Below are 23,969 nucleotides of genomic sequence, written 5' to 3' on the forward strand. Positions count from 1 at the left end.
GTCTAAAGACAATGGTGCAATATTTTTTTTTGTCTCAAAGGTGCGCCTGGACACACCTCGTTTTCAGACCAGCACGCCCATGGGTGCACAAATGGGCGCAAATGCATTTGCTATTTAAACAACGTGGCGCAGGACGTGAAAAAGATAACTGCGTCGGGCTGAAACTAGCTAAAAACACTTGCGTCACACCTGGCGCCGCATTGCACCGCGTGTATGATAGGGCCCTAAGACTTTGATAACTATTCAGCCTGCTAAATGACAACTAAAAGGTGTGTGGATTTAGACACCAAGTTTCGTACGATTCCGACAATTTTTTTTTTAAATATAAAAATGGTATGTTTTGGTTTTTTAGATCAAAAATAACCAAAGAGAATCAGAGGGTTTTCTTGACAAGAGAAGGTCATCAAGGCCATCAATTTTGTTCGATGATCAAATCCTCACAACAACTACATGGAGAAATGTAATTTATTCTCTAGATCTATTAATAAACTAAACCATCTTTCGTAAAAGACATTTATTCCTACAAGGTCTTACATAAAAGCGTTTTCACTGTATCTGGGAGATTTGAGAAGTGCATTGAATCTGAATGTGTAAAGAGTAAGAAGTAAAGTTCAGTCACAAGAGACAGATCATAGATTTAAGCTGAACTCTAAAACCCTGGGTGTAGTGTTCTTATAACTGTATGTGCCTCTATCAAGGCCGTGGCCTTCAACAACACACACAGATCTACATGCACGCATACAACCGACACACACAGTGAGACGTGCTTTATAAGTGGAAAGAGGCATGGGGTAGGTGCTTCATAGAGAGCTGGAGAGACAGATGTGAACAGCTGGGGCCTGTTGCTCAGTCATTATGTAGAGTGGCCCCTAGGCACAGGTTAATATGTATACACACACACCCAAACACACACACATATGCAAATGCAGGCACATGCATTGCACAACAGCATAAAAACCTTACTAATCAACTTGCACACAGTCTAAGTGAAAAAAATAAAACTAAAATGACAAAAAAAATGTCCCCCATTATTTTGCTGCCTGTCTTTAAAGGGGTTCTTAACCACTGGCAAAATGGGCTTTCAGTAAACCGTGGCTGCCTATGCAGAGAGGCAGGGGAAATTTGAAATCTGTGCTTCAAACTTCAACACCCATAATGCACTGGGCATGTTGCCGTCCAAGGCCATTTCCACCAGTCTGCTAGGGATACACTTACCCGAGTCAAATACTGTCTTGTTTCAGTAGAAAATACTTCTCAGCGAACTTTTAGTCATAATGGTGTCGACTTGTATTGTTCCAGGGTGCAAGAATTCAAAGAGTAAATAGCGGGAGTGAGTTACTTTCGGTTTCCAGTGAAGGATTCAGTGTGTTGTAGGCAGTGGTTAAAGGGTTAGTTCACCCAAAAATGAAAATTCTGTCAGTAATTACTCACCCTCATGTTGTTCCAACCCCGTAAGACCTTCGTTCATCTTCGGAACACGAATTAAGATATTTTTGATGAAATCTGACAGCTGGATCACTCCTCCATACTAGTACATAGGCTTCTTCAGGGATTGAACTTGCCGGCCTCGAAAAGTTATTAAAGACATTGTTAAAATACTCCAAGTGACTACAGTGGCTCAATCTTAAGTTTATCAAGCGACGAGAAGGTCTTACGGGGTTGGAACAACATGAGGGTGAGTAATTACTGACAGAATTTTCATTTTTGGGTGAACTATCCCTTTAAAGGCTGCAACGAGTCGTAAAAATACACAGAGAACGCTGCGACAGAAAATCTGAATAACATCAGTGTTTGTAGTCGACATTTCAAACTGGATGAGCAGAAACAGTGTTTTATATGGAGGGGAAATATAAAAGAAACTGTCATTCTGTCAGTTTCGCCCAACCCACCACTTAATTCTACTGCCCTCTGCGTGCACCAGCATGATGTTAGATGATGACATCGATGCGGCTAAATTCAATAATATATAATTATACCGCGTTTTATCGTTTCTGCGGATCCGTGTGAACGGGAATCATTTTGATAATGTTTTCATCTGTACAGAGGAAAAAAAACATTTGTCGTGAAAAGAGCCCTTTTGTCGCGTCGATGAGGCCTTCGCAGGGGATAACACTTCAGGACTGCGTTGTGGTCGTGTCTAGACACAGGTCTTTCATCTGATCTGGATACGGCCTTGATACGGCTGACTATGCTAAACCTCGGGGTAAACAGAGAGACTAATATTAGCGTAGATGCAATTCTTTTTATGATGCAAGGAGTACATCAGGTGTTATGGGAAGTGTTCCTGGTTCCGGCGCGAAATGTTTGCACTGTTTCCTCTACAAAATATATGCTGTATATAAATATATATATTAGGGCTGTCAGTTAAACGCGTTATTAACGGCGTTAACGCAAACCCATTTTAACGGCGTTAATTTTTTTATCGCGCGATTAACGGTCTTTTTGGCCTAGCAAACTTTGTAGGTTTTTTTTCACATGCTTTTGCAACAGGACGGCATGCGGGCCGCTGCGCTATGAAACCCATTCATTTCAATGGCTTGCGGCGCGCGAGGACGTTTTGAAAGCGCAAGCGGATCTAGCTAGACCGGAAACAAAACAACAGGCACGCCGCACACACTTGTTTGGGCTTGCGAGCCGGATGCGCGAGCGCGAATCTCTCTGCTCGCGCGCGGAATATGTGCCGAGCGCGAATCTCTCTGCTCGCGCGCGGAATATGTGCCGAGCACGAATCTCTCTGCTCGAGTCGCGCGCGCTCTCAGATACACGCTGCTCTTGTAAGAATTTTCTCTGGGCTCACTCAGAGAATATGCCTGCACTTAAAACGTGTTCAGTGCAATCGCGAATCTCTCCTCTTCCCCAGCTAACAATTTTAGGTTATAAGAATGTTTTCATAACGTTCCCATTAAGTTATAAAAACGTTATTTCTGAATGTTATAGGAACGTTCAAAACGTCCAGTTTTGAGTGGATGACGAGCGTGAGACGCCGAAATGGATGCCAATAAGATTCTGAATGGAAAGTTTACTTTTAAAAAGTTGCCAAATGGTTCCATTGACAAGACGAAAGTGATCTGTGTGTTTTGTCGTTGTGAACTGAGCTATCATCATCGCAGCACGTCCAGTCTGAATACCACTTGATGATGGCCAGCACACACACACACACACACACACACACACACACACACACACACACACACACACAGCTGATGCGAATTCTCCGCCCCCTCGTCAATATCAGGACCTCGTCAGTATTTATTTCACCCTTTTATTGATGGACAGTGTTATATTGTGTGAGAGATTATTTGCTCCAAGTGATAATGTTTTAGTGTGAAATTGAACAGTATATGCCAATATTGTTTTCAATAAAAAACATTTGCACAAAGCAAGCCGATCCACTTTTCCATGTTGATAAGAGCATTAAAATGAGAAAAAAATAATGGGACAAAAAGAAATCAAGAGACATTTAGAATAGATAAAAATGTGCGATTAAATGCGATTAATCGCGAGTTAACTATGACATTAATGCGATTAATCGCGATTAAATATTGTAATCGTTTGACAGCACTAATATATATATATATATATATATATATATATATACACTCACCTAAAGGATTATTAGGAACACCATACTAATACTGTGTTTGACCCCCTTTCGCCTTCAGAACTGCCTTAATTCTACGTGGCATTGATTCAACAAGGTGCTGAAAGCATTCTTTAGAAATGTTGGCCCATCTTGATAGGATAGCATCTTGCTGTTGATGGAGATTTGTGGGATGCACATCCAGGGCACAAAGCCCTTTTGGTTTGAGATCTAATGTGGGGGGGGGGGGGGGGGGGGATTTTAGTACAGTGAACTCATTGTCATGTTCAAGAAACCAATTTGAAATGATTCAAGCTTTGTGACATGGTGCATTATCCTGCTGGAAGTAGCCATCAGAGGATGGGTACATGGTGGCCATAAAGGGATGGACATGGTCAGAAACAATGCTCAGGTAGGCCGTGGCATTTAAACGATGCCCAATTGGCACTAAGGGGCCTAAAGTGTGCCAAGAAAACATCCCCCACACCATTACACCACCACCACCAGCCTGCACAGTGGTAACAAGGCATGATGAATCCATGTTCTCATTCTGTTTACGCCTGTTTATGACTCTATCATCTGAATGTCTCAACAGAAATCGAGACTCACCAGACCAGGCAACATTTTTCCAGTCTTCAACTGTCCAATTTTGGTGAGCTCTTGCAAATTGTAGCCTCTTTTTCCTATTTGTAGTGGAGATGAGTGGTACCCGGTGGGGTCTTCTGCTGTTGTAGCCCATCCGCCTCAAGGTTGTGCGTGTTGTGGCTTTACAAATGCTTTGCTGCATACCTAGGTTGTAACGAGTGGTTATTTCAGTCAAAGTTGCTCTTCTATCAGCTTGAATCAGTCGGCCCATTCTCCTCTGACCTCTAGCATCAAAAAGGCATTTTCGCCCACAGGACTGCCGCACACTGGATGTTTTTCCCTTTTCACACCATTCTTTGTAAACCCTAGAAATGGTTGTGCGTGAAAATCCCAGTAACTGAGCAGATTGTGAAATACTCAGACCGGCCCGTCTAGCACCAACAACCATGCCACGCTCAAAATTGCTTAAATCACCTTTCTTTCCCATTCTGACGTTCAGTTTGGAGTTCAGGAGATTGTCTTGACCAGGACCACACCCCTAAATGCATTGAAGCAACTGCCATGTGACTAGATAATTGATTAGATAATTGCATTAATGAGAAATTGAACAGGTGTTCCTAATAATCCTTTAGGTGAGTGTATATATATATATATACATACAGCATATATATTATATTATTGGTGGAGAGTTCCTGCCTCAAGTGGAGGAGTTCAAGTATCTTGCGGCCTTGTTCACGAGTGAGGGAAGGATGGAACGGGAGATTGACAGATGGATCGGTGCAGCTTCTGCAGTAATGCGGTCGATGTACCGGTCAGTCGTGGTGAAGAAAGAGCTGAGCCGCAAGGCAAAGCTCTCGATTTACCAGTCAATCTATGTTCCTACTCTCACCTATGGTCATGAGCTGTAGATCATTAAAGGACAAGATCCTTGATACAAGCGGCCGAAATGAGCTTTCTCCGCAGGGTGGCTGGGCGATCCCTTAGAAATAGGGTGAGGAGCTCGGTCACTCGGGAGGAACTCAGAGTAGAGCCGCTGCTCCTCCACATCGAGAGGGGCCAGCTGAGGTGGCTCGGGCATCTGTTCCGGATGCCTCCTGGACGTAGCCTGGGAAAACCCAGACAACTTCCGGCAAATTTAGATTTGCTCTGAAAGTTAGTCTGGCAAAGAGCTCATTCATTCAAGCACATTTCCAATCCGTCGAAATCGCGGCACTAATCAGAAAAGGTTGGGGCGGGCTTTACACGATGACGACAGCGCTGGGATTTTGAAACAGATTTTGTAGCCTACATTACAAAGATGGATGCCGCCGTCGAACATCACTCGTTCGAATCAGCTATCGCGTCTGTTTTAAGCGATTTGAACGTTTCCTTTTAGTTAAAAACCGAGCAAAGAACAACACTACGAGATGTTTCTCCGCCGCTCTGCATACGTCATCTCCTTCATCGCTCTGATTGGTTTTAGGTCTATCCGCGACGTCCGTTGGTGACGCCCCTCTGGAAATGATTTGTCTATGACGCTTTGCCAGACCATAACTCAGTTACAACTGAAAATGGTCTGGTTTTAACCAGGCTATCCTGGACGCCTTTCCGGTGAGGTGTTCCAGGCACGTCCCACCGGGAGGAGACCCCGGGGAAGACCTAGGACACGCTGGAGGGATTATGTCTCCCGGCTGGCCTGGGAACGGAAGAGCTGGAGGAAGTGTCTAGGGAGTGGGAAATTTAAATGATTCAATTTCTTTGTCACATCATTTTTTTTTTTTTCATTTTTTTTTTTTTTTTTTTTTTTTTGGGGGGATGAAATGTGACCTGGACATGTTTTTGAACCAGTTGCAGCCATAAAACTCAAAGAAAATGAAAGATCCAAATATTTTAAGGGACTGTGAAGTGAGGTTAGGAAAAAGATAAAAAACAACAACAACAAAGCAAACACAAATTCAAAGACAGAGGGATGGCATCCGAGTTGAAAAGCGAACGAGAGATGGATGGGGCAAGGCTAACCAGTGGAGAAAGAACCAGGAGATACAGCTGCAGCAGAGTTAGTTTACAGAAAGTGAAGAACACGCACATTTACACACACACGCACACACTGTCAGGAGAGATTATGTGAAGAACAAAAAATGGTCAAGGAAAGCAATATGCTCAGCAATAAAAGTGTAGGTGCAAGAGGGGCTCTGTAAGTAAAAATGTATGCGAGAGACTGTTGTATACAGTATAATACAAAAAAATGCTAATGTAATACAAATGTTTTCATTAAAAACAAATTTGAACCTTTCTAAGAACATAAACACTGAATTCAGTTGCAAACCTCACTCACTCCAATCACAACAATGCATGGAAGCATTCCCAGTATTATGTAAAACAGCACCAATTTCCTGGTAATATTGTTTAGTTGACATCAGGGCCGTAGTTGGGGGCCAAATAATATCTTCAATAATAATAATAATAATAATAACGACAACAATAGTTATAATGTCAACAACTGTGCAATAAAATTTGCTTCAAAAATGTATACAATAATAATAATAATACATATACTATATAAAACAACAAAATAGTATTATTAACACTGAAAATGTTTGTTGTAAAATTTATTTTGTCAGTAAAGAAAATTATTAAAAAATGTTAAAGTACAGCAAGCAGTTAATGTTACTTCCACAGTTATATTTGGATCAGTGTATTCTCTGTGTACACATTACTGTGAAAGTGTTCTCTTAGCACAGATACATTCTCCAAAACACATCACCACACACAGCATCTATTCCCTTTTTAAACCACAGTGAGTAGAAGACAGGAAGTTTAATTACAGGATGCAAACAGTAGCTACAGGTTATAGAGATAAAAGATGAGGAAAAAGGGTTTTATAGACACTAATATCCAAATTCATCAGAGGGAAATTAACACTCCCAGCAGCTCACTTTAAACTAGAGCTGTATTTAATGAAAAAGGACCCCACTGACCCAGGCAGACCTCCGAGGGCCCTAGCTCAAGATCCGATCCCATTTGTGTGCTCTGAGCCTAGGAATTACAACCTAACCCGTAGCCTTCATGATCTGGATCCTATAGCCCTGCTGTCATCTTGAGACTGTTTACGGTAGAGCGCCTGGCTAATACCGTACAACAGCACTGCGGTTTTTCTCAAGATTAGTGCCAGATCCAACTGGCATGACTTCTACAATGCATTACTTCTGAATACAACTGTGCCATGGTGGCATAAAGCAGTTTTTTTTTAAACAAAACTTAAAAGTTTCACTGCAAATCTGTTCTGAAGCTGCCTCATCACAGAGGCATCTTCTAACACATGTATTTCTGTGCCTAATGGTGGGATGAAAAAAAACCCCGCAAGGTCAATTGAGACGTGTTTTTTTTTTTTTACTTTTAAAAGTTGAACTTTTAACTTGAGCACCACAATTTGAGAATGTCGTGTCATGTGTGAGATGTTAACGCAAAAGTAAAATAAACATCCGTCTAGCGCATGTTTAAAATAACGATGGAAAAGCATCACATTAAATCCACAATAGCTGACTAATAGAGTGACATTAGCATGTTGCTAAGCTAACAACTCCTTATGCTATACAATAACATTTGGGAACAATAAGACTTTTTTTATTTAAGGAATTAATATTTGTATTCAGCAAGAACACTATAAATTGAACGAAAGTGACAGTAAAGACATTAATAATCTTGCAAGAAGTTCAGTTATAAACCAGAATCAAAATATATTAAAACAGAAAAAAACAGTTAAACGATTTTTGAAAGGGAGAGTGGATATTCTGTGAAAAAGCTTACTTTCAGAAATAACTTCCTATTAATTAAATATGTAATCAACACTATCCTCATTGCAGTGCATTCTGGGATTGCCTTATGAGTGATCAAAAGTAAAAATAAGGTATTTTGCTCAAAAGAAGGTAACTTACAAGGCAGCATGAATTTGTTGCCTACTTTCCGTCTAAAACACATCTTATGTATGGATTCACTCCTGTTCCTAAAAATGGCACGTACTTGATACTTGCAGAAAGAATTAGCCGACTTAAGAATTACCCGTCTGATTACATTTGATTCAGTGACCTCTTTTAGATTATGTGATTTGCAAGGAAAAATGGGCAGGTTTTTGTTAAAACATTATCTCTCCTTCCCTCAAGGGAGAGTTTAGCCCACTTCCATGGTGGAGATTTACATTGACTTGAATTTAGGTTAGTTCATTATATATTTTTGTATTTAATCCTTTAGTTTTTTTGTTGAGTGTGTGTGTGTGTGTGTGTGTGTGTGTCTTTTACTTCTGTTCTGATGCAAGAATCCAGCTAATGAATATGCATCACAACTCAAAACTCAATTTTCAACAAAACCATAGACTCATTTCTTATCCTTAAAACAATTGATCTAATGTCCAGAAGTCATTGAGCCGTTTAATAACCAAATTGAGTCTATTTACTTTCATGATACACATTCGTTCCTGGTTTTATTGCGAACGATTCGCGGGCACACATTATTCTGTTGAAAAACATTGGTCTTTGTCTATAATCTTTCAACAAAAAAAAATATTATTTTGCTTGCCCTGTGAAACGACTTTCCTTGTTCGGCTGACGTTCCCAAATAAATATTTTTGGGATTTGGAATTTGTTGATGCCTCTCCTACAAATAAGTGTCATATAGAAACAACTTTTCACATTCAAGTCTCCTTTCTACCATTGTGTCTCTTTAAATATCCAGTTTCACTCGCAAACACACTACCATTCCAAAGTTTGTGAACGTTTTTTTTATGTTTTTGAGAAAAACATATCACCAGGTCTGCATTTATTTAATTAAAAACACAGTAAAAACAGTAATATTGTGAAATATTATTACAATTTAAAATAACGGTTTCCTATTTTAATACATTTTAAACTGTCATTTATTCCTGTGATGGCAAAGCTGAATTTTCATGAGCTATTAATCTAGTCTTCGGTGTCACATGATTCTTCAGAAATCATTTTAACTCTTTCCCTGACAGCATTTTCTTTCAAAGTAGCCAGCCACCACCAGCATTTTTGATCATTTTCACAAAAGTTTTATTCTAGCTTCATGCATTCCTTTTTTATCAACACTTGATTGTGGGTAAGTTTAATTAAAAAAGCAACATTTTGAGCAAAAAGCTGAGAAAATCACATTTTTGTCAAAGACTACATCTGGATCAGATTCAGAACGATGATCAAAACATTGGTAGATGGAGTCCATCAACAAACCCAAAGCTTCACAGTCCTTAGCTTTCGTCGACATTTCATTTGGTAACATTAGGCAGTTTTGATTTACATGCTGTTTAATGTTGATGATCATGTTATTTTACTGTTACATATGCTTACATATGATATCGCTTGTTGCTTCTTCTTCACCTGTGTTTTGAGCGGGAGATTCAGTACTCTTTCAGAAGATGTGTAATAGCGCCTCCTACCGTATAACAGTGAAAACACAGAAAGCCAGAAATTTCCGTTAATGGCGGGGAAAGAGTTAATATGCAGATTTGCTGCTCAAGAAACATTTATTATTATCAACGTTGAAAACTTTTTTCAGAATTCTTTGATGAATAGACGGTTTCAAAAAACAGCATTTATTTGAAATAGAAATGTCCACGGAAATGTCTTTACTCTCACTTTTGATCAATTTAATGAATCCTTGCTGAATAAATATATGAATTTCTCCAAATAATAATAATAATTTTACAAAAAATGACTGACCCAAAACTTTAAAACCGTCGCCCACCCGACATTTACTTTCACTGACATTTTGCAGGGCATCCCAGTTTAAATATTTTATTCTTGTGTTCTGGTACTGAATTATCAGTAACACTGAACAATAAGGTTCCATTTGTTAAATATTAATAAATTATGTAGAAAATATATGAATCATTGTTAGTCAATGCATTAACACTAACTAATGGGTGCTTATTGTAAAGTGTTACTGAATTAACAAATATTGCAGGGGCGTTTCCTCCGAGGAGGCAAGGGAGGAAGTGCCACCTCAAAAAAGTGGATGATAAAATAATCCATATTACAAAAATAAAACAATGCTAATATAGCATTAAAAAGTGTATAAACAGCTCACCCACTTAGAGATCACTGCTTCATGTCACGTCAAAATTGAAAATACAGATTTTTTTTTTTTTTGTGATCAATCAACTTGATGAAATGAAACGTTCATCCTCGTGTCTGTGACCACACTGTAAAAAAAAAAAAAATAGCTGCCTTAAATTTTCAAGTACAATCACCTTGGATGTTTACGTCATTTCAACTTACATTAAACTGACTTAAATGAGTTGAATCTTGTTTAAAGTTGAAAATTGCTTAACACATTTTGATCAGTTAAACCAATGTAAAAAAATATGTTGTCAGAACTTATTGATCATAAAAACATTTTCCAGTGCACTGCCCTACAAAGGCTGAGAGCAGTATCAGCAAAAACTCCAAACTGAGAATAACAGCTTTTTGAGTTTTTCTTACAACAAATATAAGCATCCAATTAAATTTAACAACAAAGGGTACAATTAGATAGATCAAAGGGAGGTGAATATTAAACGTTTAGTTTTTTGACAGTCAGGCAAAATTTGGTTGTTTTATAGGCTATACTGCGCTTTGCCTTTGCATTACTGCGTATACTTACATGGCCATACAATAACATATAGCAGTAAGTGTAGCAAGTGATCATAATCACTTGCTTATATCATAAATCATAAATCACCAAAACCTTTGCACACAGCTGCAGCAGCTGCTTATAGTCGTCAAAAGTACAGTATATGTTAATTATAACCAAACTATTAAAATTATGTGGCATATTATGTAAACCCCCGTTTTCTTGTTTTTTTTTTATTGACCGTTTTCTCCATCTTCATTCTTTCTGCTAAGCTGTGACTTTCCATCCCCTTTGGCATTATAATCATACTTTTCAAAAAACAAACAAACAAAAAACACACGTTATTAGATTAATATATTTTAATTGTATCACAAAAGTGCTGTTTTTTTTATGGCAATCATTAACGTATTGGTTTTATTTCAGTTTGGGATAGGTCTTCACATGTAATTACAAACAGTTTAAGTTTAATCATTCAGGGAATCAATATATCAATAAATGAAATATGAGCTATATACATATACAGTATGCTATAAAACCTGACTCATGCCACACAAAGGCAAACTGCAGTATCATAGTGAAACCAAGGCAGACTGCAAGGCAGACTGCAGTACGGGCAGATACTGCATTCTGCCTTGGTTTCACTCTACTTTTCTATACAATACTGCAACTAAAAATGTAAATTTATATAAGAAATTTATTAGGTAGCCATATGAATTTTGTGAAAAATTGAAGATACTGCTCTTAGCCTTTGTAGGGCAGTGCAGTGTTTACTGAACTAAAAAAGAACAGCAGAACATCAGTTCACAAATAAAATATATTCTTTAAATTGTCACCGTCTTTAGTTATTATTTTGGAATAAATGTAAAAATGCTTAAAAACACTAACTTGAGATATATAGAGTTGGTTTCTTTCTTTTTTTTTTAAAGTAATTTGAAGTAATGTTTATATAATTAGGAAAATGTGACAACAGTAAGTGTAACATGGGACATAAACAAAATATATGAAAAAAACATTGAGGACTTTGCCTCCTCATTTCAGAACACTGCGATACAGTGTTTGTCAAGTTTTAGTACGACAGTATTACACTTGATGAGAGTTCTGAAGTGTAGCCCATGCGATAAGTACAGCCTTGACCCGAAGAAGACTCTCGCTCCGGTCCGTCTGCGGCTAAGTGCTCGGCTAATGCACTGCTGGAGAGCAAGAACCCGGCGGTCCTCATGAGCTCTCCAGCATAATCAACCCAACCAATAGGGCTCTGTGTCTCTGACTTTATAAGGGATATGTCACAGAGGGTCAGCGGAAAAGAGGAAATGACTCAGTTGTGCATTAACTTGAAAGAACTGAGTACGTCACTAATGCTGACACATCTTGCTCTTACTAGGCCAAATCTGCTTTAAAAGACTTCGCATATACAGTACACACACACACACATAAACGCAAGGCAACACTCAAAACACAGGCACAACATCAAAACACACCAATCTGCCTATCTCTGATTACAGAAAGCGCCTTCATCTACAAGCAGCAGTCTGGCCGTGGAAGTCTGGCCAGGACACAAGTCCGCCGTAATCTCACAAGTCTCGGGACAGATCTCTGGGATCTTCGCGTTGAGGAACGTCACATCAGCGTTAAAGGTCGCGCTAATCCCTTAGTTGTTGGTGACCCACAAGGCGCTGTTTTGAGCAGGTGGAAAAAATGATTAATTCCGGTTAAGAGGGATTTGGACCCCGGATCGGGTTGGTTTTCGCCACTGTACACTCGCACACAAACACACTCTGGCAATGATATGGGGGGTCAGACAGAGTGTTGAGTGGAAACCAGCTGTGGTAGCCAGATTGAAGAGGCGCTAATCCACAAATCGGCTCGGTTTAACCCAAAACCGCAAATGAGCTTCTGAATATCAGCTATTTAATACAGTGATATTCTGACAGCTGATGAAAGGGCAGTTAAAGAGATAGTTCACCCAAAAATGTTTTATTCTGTCATCATTTACTCACCCTCAAGTTGTTCTAAACCTGTATGAGGTTCTTTGGTCTGTTGATCATAAAAGAAGATATTTTGAAGAATGTGGGTTGTTGGTCCCCATTGACTTCTATAGCATGAAAACAAAATACTATGGAAGTCAATGGGGATGAAAAAAACGATCTCATAAAATGATCACATAGTGGGAACCCTTAAAAGTTTCTATATATGAAGAGCCTGACAGAACCCTTTAAGGCTCTACATAACCTTTTCTGAATTGTGCTCACCATACGTCGGTTTACGCTGTTGTTCTTCCAAAACTGCAGTGTTATGCTTGTTGTTTCCACGTCACACTGCTAGACATGCACTATGTGTAGGCCTATGTCATGGAGATTTTTGATTAAATTTGTCATTAAGTCGATCAATTAAACAAAAATGTAATGCAGATCATTACATTTTGAGATACTCAAGTATGAAGACATAAAATCCCAAAATGGTTTTGTTTATTTGAGACTCCCAAAAAATAATCTGATTACATAACACGCTTACCTCAACACTGATAATGCAATGCAGAATAAATGCTTCAAAATGTTTGAAATAGATTTTTAATTAAAATTTAATGAGTCTTAAAGATTAAGGCTCATTTACCAAAGGTAACATTTGCTAGTGTGAGATGCGTTTAAACTGGAAATACCTCTTCCCTAGGTGGAAACTATTTTTTTTATTTTTTTTATTTAATTGACTATATCTGATTCCAAGAAATGCATATGGCAATGGCATGGAAGACATGCTGTCAATGTCAATTACTTCAAAGTCAGTTATTTCATGTCGAATGGCAATATAAACAATGCCCATTACTCATTAGTTGTGTGATTTCTGTATTCATAAAACAGATTAAATATGAAAGTAGATTTATGACTATATAAATAATAAATAAAAACTGACATATGGCCTGCTTATTCAAAATAAAAATAAATGATTGTAAAATATGGTAGATTCAATATAAAATGTAATCTATAGTTATACATAAATATCAATAAAAACAGACATATTGTCTGTATATATAATTATTCATGATAATAACCATGAACTGTAATTTATGTGACCATATGGTACTATAGATTGAATATAAAAGTTCATTTCTATCTAGATATGAAAGCTTTAGCGTAAGTTCTGTCAGGAAGACTCAATCGTTGCGTCACTTATTGCCTTCACATCTAACCAATCATGTGCTAATACTTGCAGTATAAAAGATTGGTACTTACACATCTGAGTTTCTATCTCCCGAGTCTTTCTGGTAGAAATAAACATAAATTTAAAAAAAGGTATAAAAAAGTTATTCACTATAAAACAATCACTATTTATACTGATGTGATATGATAGAGATTTAAAATAAAGCAAAAAAATGGGCATACAGTATGGTGTGTGCGTGTGTGTATTTAACATCTGACAATAATAATCAGTAATAAATATGTAGTTTATGCAAATATTTGTTAGAGATTAAATAATATACACAATTTCTACCAAGTTGTAAACAAATAAAAATTGACATGTGGTCTACTATGGTAATTATTCAGAATCATAATCAGTGATTGAGTAGAATAATGATGTTACAAATGGAAGAACGGCAGAGCATATATGTGTGTGTGTGTGTGTGTGTGTGTGTGTTTGAATGCGTGTGTGTGTGTGCGTGTGTGTGTGTTTGTGTGTGTTTGTTTGTTCCTGGTTAAAAAAATTTATTTAACAAATTTGTGAGTAACAAATGTCCCCACAAAGAGTAATAGTAGAGTAACAATAATAGTAAATCCAGTACCAAGAGTAATAGTAATACCAGTTATATTTGACCTTTTGGGGAATTTTTTTGGTCCCAATGAGGAAAACAGCTCACAAATCATATAAAATTTTGCTTTTTGAAAATGTAAAAATACAGAAAGTTTTCTGTGATGGGTAGGTTTAGGGTTGGGGGATAGAATATACAGTAATATACACCATAAAACAAAGTGTGTGTGTGTGTGTGTGTGTGTGTGTGTGTGTGTGTGTGTGTGTGTGTGTGTGTGTGTGTGTGTGTGTGTGTGTGTGTGTGTGTGTGTGCAACAACGCGCAAGAGAGAGGAAGTTGTCAGAAAGATAGAGGGAGGGAGATAGAGAGTAGAGAGAATGTGTGAGTGGTAAAATATTATCAGGTCAGTGTGAAGAGGGAGAGGGGTCAGATAATAAGACTCAATCGCGCTGAGTGAAACGTACTGGGAGAGAAAATGCTGACGTGTTCCCTCCACTCCATCCAATTCTGGAAGCACCAGCCCTCTCTTTCGCTCCCTCTCTTTTTTATGCAGTGGTGTGGGATCCACGGCCCACAAACTTTAGCACTTTACTGTCCATTCACGTGCCCATATATCACAATGAAGGGTTGATGAAGAGACAGCAGGGTGAATGAGTGGAGAAGAGCAAGGGAGGGGAGGAATAAAACGAGGGATGGGGCCCATATTGAAACGGGAGGTCAGAGAAGATGAGCATCGTTGCCAACCTTGTGTGTCCCGTTCTTTTATTTACCGCTCCACCACCGTAAGCCTATTACTGATGCTATCTCTCTCTCTCACACAAAAGACAAACTCAAACAAACACCCCACATGTGACCTTTTGGAACACAACTAGAAAATGCTAATTTGAATAACACCAAACTCCATCAAACAACCCCATACACACAGTGCTGCTACACATGGTACATTAGGGTACAAAAATTGCATGTGCATGTCCTTGTACAGACAAACACACCGATCTTTAAGGCTACATTAGTGATGCCAAAGATGGTTTTCATATGACGTGAAAGCTGCTGCTCTTGTATGTTTTTCTGTCATCTCTGGTCATGTTATGTGTAAATTGCCTGAGCTTTTTCAATAATTAAATCGAAAGATCTGAAAAAGCCCATTCATTTACCCGCCCATAGACCCTACCGTTGAAGAAATCAGGACAGACATGGTCGAAAGTGGTCAATAGAGACGGATTAAAACACCAGGTGTAAACGGGTATGTGTCTCACTCGTCTACTTGATCTAATCGACCAAAACGAATCTTGATACCAGGTATAAACAGGGCCTCAATAATGCTCTATCTAGTTCCTGTCTCTACGAAGCCCCTCCTTCCGAAAAGCACACTGTGCTCTGATTGGTCAACCACTTCAATCGTGTATCGGAGATTTCATGCCCCTAACAATAACCGTGTTAGATCTGGTTGGGAAAAATAGCATCTCTTGAACACACTACTACACAACTCAACCAGGCATCACCCACTTTTTTGCGTATATGCCTTAGGAATTATTTAAATGAGGAATACTGTGACGTGAACGTTCCTAGAAGAAAACTCAAGGCTACAATCGAGGCGTATCAGGGAGTTCAGAAACAGTGCGCACTGATATAGAAAATAACTATTTTGGAGGGACTTTGAGCTTGAAAAAGGTCTGCAAACTTACAAAGCACAAACAGCAACATTACACATTAAAGAAAGCTGAATATGTAAAAAAAAAAAAAAGCCTCTTTAAAGAGATAGTTTACTCAATCTAAAATTTAAATCCTGACGTACCAAACCTGAATTTCTTTCTTTCTTCCAACAGACACAACAAATGAACTTCACTTTCAAACTGCAAAACTGACAAAAAAAAAGCTAAATAAAAGTACCATAAAAGTGGTCTGTATGACTCGGCTATATTCCCAACACCGAAAATCTAAATGCAATGCATAAATACAACGTCAATTTAAGTTGTCATTGTCTTAAAAAAATATTCTCTGTACAGTCCCTGACAAAAGTCTTGTCGCTTATCTATTTTGTAGAAACACCTGCTATTAACCCGACTTTTAATTAATCAATTGGTGTTAGAAATAGCTCATATGAAAAGTTAAAACCCTCCCAAATGATGTTTAATGCACTGAAATAAATTAGTTTCACTGAAAAAAGATTTATCATTTAAACCAGACAGAAAGGTCAAATTTTGGCAAGACAAAAGTTTTGTCGCCTATAGAGAAATTGAACATATTTACTGCAAATACAAAAATATGTCAGCAAATTAAGTAGTGGTGCTGTGAGATCCAAATTTAATATCTTGTATGACTTCCATGAGCTTGAAGGACTGCATCCATGAGGTTTGGCAAGGATTCATATATTTATTGATGAAGTCATCAGTCATGACTGGGCTGACCAATCCTGGAGCATCTTGATCTTCTTCGCCTTGAGGAACTTTGATGTGGAGATGGAAGTATGCGATGGAGCACCATCCTGCTGCAGAATTTGGCCTCTTTTATGGTTGGGAATATAAGAGGTAGCTAAGATTTCTTGGTATTTTAGACTATTGATGTTGCCTTCCACCCTGCAGATCTCTCGCACACCCCCATACTGGATGTAACCCCAGACCATGAATTTTCCGCCACCAAACTTCACTGTTTTCTGGGTGAATCTCGGATCCATGCGGGCTCCAGTAGGTCTCCTGCAATATTTGTGGCGACTGTGGTGTAATTCAACAGAAGATTCATCTGAAAAATCCACCTTCCACTTTTCCAGCGTCCATCCTTTTAGCAGGCTGTGGGCCTTGGCAAATGCCACACGGTTTTTCAATTGCCTTTTGTTTAGTGCTGGCTTCTGGGCACTGATGCGACCATGGAGGCCATTTCGAGACAGAATCCGACAATCTGTTCTGGTTGACACAGGGACTTCAGGTGACCAGGTCTCGTGGAGCTCTGCTGCAGTGGAAAATGGGCTGGCCTTGGATTTTCGAGCCAACAAACGGTCCTCTCGAGCAGTTGTCTTGCGGGGTCTGCCTGACCTGGGCTTGTCAAAAATGTCTCCAGTGTCTTCAGATGTTTTTTTTATCCTCTGTACTTGACGCTGAGACACATTGAAGGTGTCTGCCACATCAGCAGTGGATCTGGTCTTCAGCCTCTTGATAATCAAAACTTTAGTCTCAGGGTGAATCTTAGGCATGTTTGCAGAGGTCTAGTTGCAGTTGATGTGAAGATCTAGTGTACTGGGGTTGTTTTTATACACACCTGAGACCTAATTGATCCATTATTAGTCACAGGTGAAGCTCATATGACAAGGCGACAACACTTATGTCTTTGCAAAAATTGACGCAATGGGCTTTACCAAGCTGTGAATATAAGAATACTTTTTGACAGTTTCGTTTTGCACTGAAACATTATTACAAAAGCTGTTGGGATTAAAATGAGCCATTTCTTGTAAAGAAATCTTGATTAGAAATATATTTCAGCGGCACTTCAGGTCAATTTGTACACAAGCGACAAGACTTTTGTCAGGGACTGTACAGTAGCAAAATCTTTCAATGCACATATTCAAATTTGCAGTGTCAATTTGTTATGAGACGCATGAAAACTAATGAGGTTATATCATTTTAAATAAACAATGGCAATCTATTCAAATATATGTAAATGTAACTAAGATATTGGAGCTGCAGTGGAAAAGAAGATTTAATAAACAACAAACGTTTTTCCTCACACAAAGCTTCTTCAGAGGACTTTAAATTTAGACCATACAAGTCTACTTTTTGGTATTTTTATGGTTTGCATCAATATTCTGTCTGTTAAACATCTCTTTTCGTGAACAAGTGAGTAAATGACAACAATTAATTTTTAAATGAACTACTTTAATGCAAAAGCGCAAGCAGCACAGCCATTTTCAACAATATTATGATTTTATAATATTTCTGATCAAGTAAATGCAGCCTGGTGAAATTCATTCACTTAAAATCCCACTGTAGTCAATAATTGTATCCCTTAAAACTCATCTTTGATCACCAAAAGGACACATTTAAACGTTTTTTTCCTTGAAAATAATTTCTTCATGCCTTCAAATAGCTTGAATGCAACTCTACAGCCTTGCATCATTTAGTATACGTTGTTCTATGAATATGCAAATTAGCCCCGCCTCCTCTCACTCACACCAGCTCAGAGATCCACTCGTTGACGAACACATGTTGACCTGATTGGTTACAGGGTAGTTTGTGACGTCAAAAACACCAGCGATTTCAAACCGTGTTTTTGAGACTGTCTTTGGTTCACCCCAGGTTTAAGGAAAAAATACTAAGCAATGGTGTTGATTTATGAATTTGCACATGGTTTGTCTTAAAGCATATTAAAAACACTACATAGACATATAAACAACATTAAAAACTTGATTTTTTTACCACAAGGGGCGTGGTTGAAAAAACCTTGCTGAACCCAACTTTTGAGCAGTAGCAATACATAATATATTTAATGATATAATATACATTTTGTGCCTCGTGGTTTTATTTAGCTGACACACACTAACCCTCTCTCATTTAGTGCAAAACAACTGCTCTAACACAGAGCTACAGACTACAGGTCTCCAAGGACCCACAAACTCAAGTTGTGCCAAAGCACATCCGTTGTTTCACCGAAGACACGATCATATCTGACAGTGATGGACATGGCAATGAAGTAGAGCCGTCTCAATGAAGGAGAACACACACGCGCATTAGTGGGCGCTGCAAACAGGTCTGAGTATCGCTAACAAAAAGAGTCAGATTAGAGGGGTAAACTCGGTTAAATCCTCCAAAAGAGTGAAACGGCAGCAGCAGAAATAACCCAGAACAGATCTGCATGGAGCCTCGAACAAAAAAAACGATTAAGCTGTAAAACAGTCCTTTAATAGCTTAAGCCATGTGCTCTATTATCTCCCATCCTCCACCCACATGCACTGTCTCATAGCTGCTCCTGCCCACGCGTAAATACACACGCGCACATGCTCGTACAGTCACGTAACCCAACAGATGGGGTTTGGGGTGTGTTTTAGGTGAAGGCCATTCTATCAGTTCTTCTGCTTTGCGAAAGGCATTTTAATTAAGAGTTGAGGTCAAAAACTAGGCTAATCCTACGATAAAGCACCTTAGTTTAAAACAGCATAGTTAACGTTATATTTGAATTCATATGTCGCATTACATTGCCACCATATCTGACTATTGAATTACGCCGTATACAAACTCTCAGGAAGCTTTCAGGATTTGCAGAACTGATTCAAGTGTGAAATTCTCAATAGTTCTCAAGTATTAATCTCGGCAAGTCTCTGCATTTCTCATTTTAACCGAAGCATATTTAAAATACCTGAGGCGGCTTTGATTCGAGACGACCGCACAATGAGATCTACTCAGCTATGCTTTTCAGCTATACCTATACCTTTTCATCTCCATGTGCAGGTTTTTTTTTTTTTTTTTTAAGTGGAACTTTGTCTGATTAAATCTTTTTTCACTTCCTCAAACCTCCAAATTCTCAACTTGTGATGCAGGGAAATGTGATTATATGAAACATGCATAAATAGCTGAAGGCATGATGGTGCATGAGATAAATAATAATGTTTAGTCAAAGGCTAATTGCTGAGCGCCCGCATCTGCATGCAATTTCTATCATGACTTAATGTGTTGACAAGTGTACAAGTCCATGATCATCTGTAGATGAAAAAAATGACTTTTGATATATAAGGTGAGACATTAATTAGAGCTTTGTTCTCCATTATTATTACAGCCTATGATGTTCCATTACAACCATGTTTGCCTTCATCTATTAAATAATGTCACAGATTCACTTGTGAAACATCATGGACATAAAATTTACAGTTCCACATTCTTAAAGGGATAGTTTAGGTGAAGGTACCTTTAAACTTTGTTATGTTCGAATTCTGGGTATGACTTTTATGTTGCTAACTGGATTCAATTCTTGTAACTACTTTTTTTTGTGCATTCCTGAAGTGGTGCAAGAAACAGCAACATCATGCGTTCGGTTCCCAGCGAATAAAAATTATTGCACTGATAAAAATGTACGCCTTCAACGCAGTGTACATTTCTTTGGATAAAAGTGTCTGCCAGATGCATAAGTGTAAAGAGGGTAGTTGAGAAAATTACATTAAAAAAATACATAAATTATTGTGTTTTGGTGGTGTAAGTCCGTCTAATTTGATCCAAGGGCGGCATTCAAATTAGCGGTGAAGGTCTCAACGCGCGTTCCGTCTCTTCCAATGGCAAAGGGATTTTTAATTAAATGCAATACATTATCTTATGTATTAACTCGTTTCATCTGACTCCATAAAATGAAAGTGTTTTTCAATGATATCTGTGCATCATTAAGTATACGTTAATGTTTGACTGTTTCTTTTAACTCCAATGAAAATAAAGTCAAAGTCTGTTAGAATAATCAAATATAACAATTTATTATGTCAGGTAAAAGTATTATGCCAATTTCATAATCAGTTCAAAGATCATCAATACAAAACATCAAATGCTCTGATAAGAGAAATAGATGCAAACCCAACATTTAAGAACTACATGAGCTAACCTCACGGGCTGATCTGAGATACAGAAAACAGCCCTGATCTTCCAGTTGCATTTCCTTATATACCATGACCTCATTTCATATGTAAGTTCCAGTGGAAATTTACTGGTAGGTAACCATTTGCTTAGTTGTAATTTGCATTCAAACAAAAGGCCAGAAGGTGTTAACTCCAAGACAAACCCTTCTGTGTGAAGGATATTTCTATATTCTTAATAACCTTATTACCTTTTGTTTTACTTCTTTTGGAATGAGACACTCATACCAGCCACCCTGAGACCTTTAAAATGATACTAAACACAATCCTTAATGATAATCATTCACATTAAAACCATACATATATTCTTATGTGAGTTTCAGGTGATCTGCAAGAGTGGGGGGAAGCTGTGTGTGTGTGTGTGTGTGTGAGAGAGTTGTTCACATGTTAATTTGCAAGCAAGGTCCTTTGTCTTCGGAGACCAGTGGTCAGATAATTTCTCTTTAACCAGTTTTCCAGTCTTACAGAGGGTATGTGCAGATACAGTTAATGAAATTGCGGGGCAAATTGACCCGCGAACATCAAAATCTGTATTTACATTTTTTTTACGATACTTATTGAGAAATTGTCACAAAATAATCCTAGATTGCAGTAGTTCTGACAACTAAATTTTGGCCCCCAACATAATACAAGGAAGCAACAGGAATATTTTATTTTCAAAAAAGTACATTTTTGTCATCATTTACTCACCCTCATGTCGCTCCAAACCTGTATGACTTTCTTTTTTCTGTGAAAGACAAAAGATGGAATATCTCATTGAGTTATTCATGAGTGCATGGTAATTCAGTGAGATTTTTTATTTTATTTTTTATTTGTATCTTTCATTAAAATCAAAAGACTTGCTCCGTCTCTGAAATGACTGTACTTTTCGGGTGACATCAACCTCTTCCTTCCGAAAAAGGTGTAATATACATGTGAGACAGAAATCTGTTGACATTCTCATATGTGCCAGAGAGAACCAGCCCAACCTTTGAGCTCCTGCTTCAACAACTTTTCATGATCTAATCAATTCTCTTGAGACCTAGAAGTTCAACAAATTGCCATTCGTTTTTTAGATAACAACAATTCCACTTTTAAATTAATCAGAGATTCTCGTAAAAATATTCTTCAAAAAAAAAAAAAAAAAAAAATTATATCAAAATTAAGTTACATCACCTGTCCTCAGATATGCATGACTCAATACATTGATTAAAATATATACTACCATTCAAAAGTTTGGGGTCAGTAAGATATTTTAGAGAAGCACCGATACTAAATTTCTCAGGCGATTATTCAGAATGATATCGGCCAATGCCGATACCTATAGTTTGATTTTTCTTAAGGAAAAGAAAACTCTCCCAAATAATGTTGCAATATACAGGGAACCATCTCAGTTGGTACACTATAATATTAGAGGTTAAAATTAACAACAGATGTAAAAAAAAAAAAAAAAAAAAAAAAAAAAACTTGCATCACAAGTGTAATGTGATTGTCAAAACATTTGGTAACTAAACAGAATTTTATTAAGTTTAGTGAGAATATGTTACAATGTTTACATGGTAAAATGACTGGTAGGCTACTGTTTTTATTATTGCTTGACAAATTTCACGATTTCAATTCAATTAAATTCTTGTGATTTGATTACGATCTTGATTCCATATCGATTCATTTGGATAAATATTAGGTACAGTAGGTATGTTAAAGGGATAGTTCGGCCAAAAATTATATTTAAACCATGCATTACTCACCCTCAAGCCGTTCGAGATGCATATGTCAATCTTGTTTCAGACGAACACATTTTCAGTTATTTTAGAAAATGTCTTAGACCCTTCAGTGGATATAATGTGAAGCAATGGGGTCCACCTCCTTCAAGTCCCAAAATGTGCATATATCCTTCACAAAAGTAATCCATCCGGCTCCAGGGGGATAAACGAAGGCCTTAAGAGGGTAATCCGTGCGGTTTTGTCGTAAATATATACATATTTAAAACTTTATAAATGAAAATATCTGACTTCCGGCAACGATCGACGCGCGTCCATGGGTGATGGAAGTCGGCGTACGAGGTAGGACGTAGCGTAGGAACCGTCGTGACGTAGAACGAACGCACCTGCGCAGCCAGAGAGCAGAGCAAAACAAAACTCCACTCAGTTCACCCGTGAACGCGCGTCGATCGTTGCCGGAAGTCAGATATTTTCATTTATAAAGTTTTAAATATGTATATTTTTACGACAAAACCGCACGGATTACCCTCATAAGGCCTTCGTTTATCCCCCTGGAGCCGGATGGATTACTTTTGTGAAGGATATATGCACATTTTGGGACTTGAAGGAGGTGGACCCCATTGCTTCACATTATATCCACTGAAGGGTCTAAGACATTTTCTAAAATAACTGAAAATGTGTTGGTCTGAAACAAGATTGACATATGCATCTCGAACGGCTTGAGGGTGAGTAATGCATGGTTTAAATATCATTTTTGGCCGAACTATCCCTTTAATTTTTCTCAAGAAAAAAAAAACTCACCTAATACTGTAAACATACAGAGAGCCCTGCCAGCTGGTGATATGGTGCGTTCACACCAAACGCGAATAGAGCATCTGGCACGAGAGATTTCAATGTTAAGTGCATGTAAAGATGCGTTTACACGCGTCTAGAGGAATGAGGTGTTTAGCGCGGCGCAGTAGACGCGAATTCACCTCATTCGTGAGTCCAGTTCGCGCGAATGAAGCGAATTGAGTGTCCGGCGCGAATGATTTTATTTGGTGCATTCACGCGTTTGACGCAAATTCACGTCTGACGACAAAGTTGAAAAATCTGAACTTTGGCGTCAGTTCGCGCCGTATTAACCAATCAGGAGACTGCTTGCTGCGGTCACGTGGTGAAGTGA

The sequence above is a fragment of the Rhinichthys klamathensis genome, unplaced genomic scaffold (genome assembly GCF_029890125.1).
Source record: "Rhinichthys klamathensis goyatoka isolate OS25496 unplaced genomic scaffold, OSU_Roscu_1.1 h1tg000413l_1, whole genome shotgun sequence".
NCBI classification, from domain to species: Eukaryota; Metazoa; Chordata; class Actinopteri; order Cypriniformes; family Leuciscidae; genus Rhinichthys; species Rhinichthys klamathensis.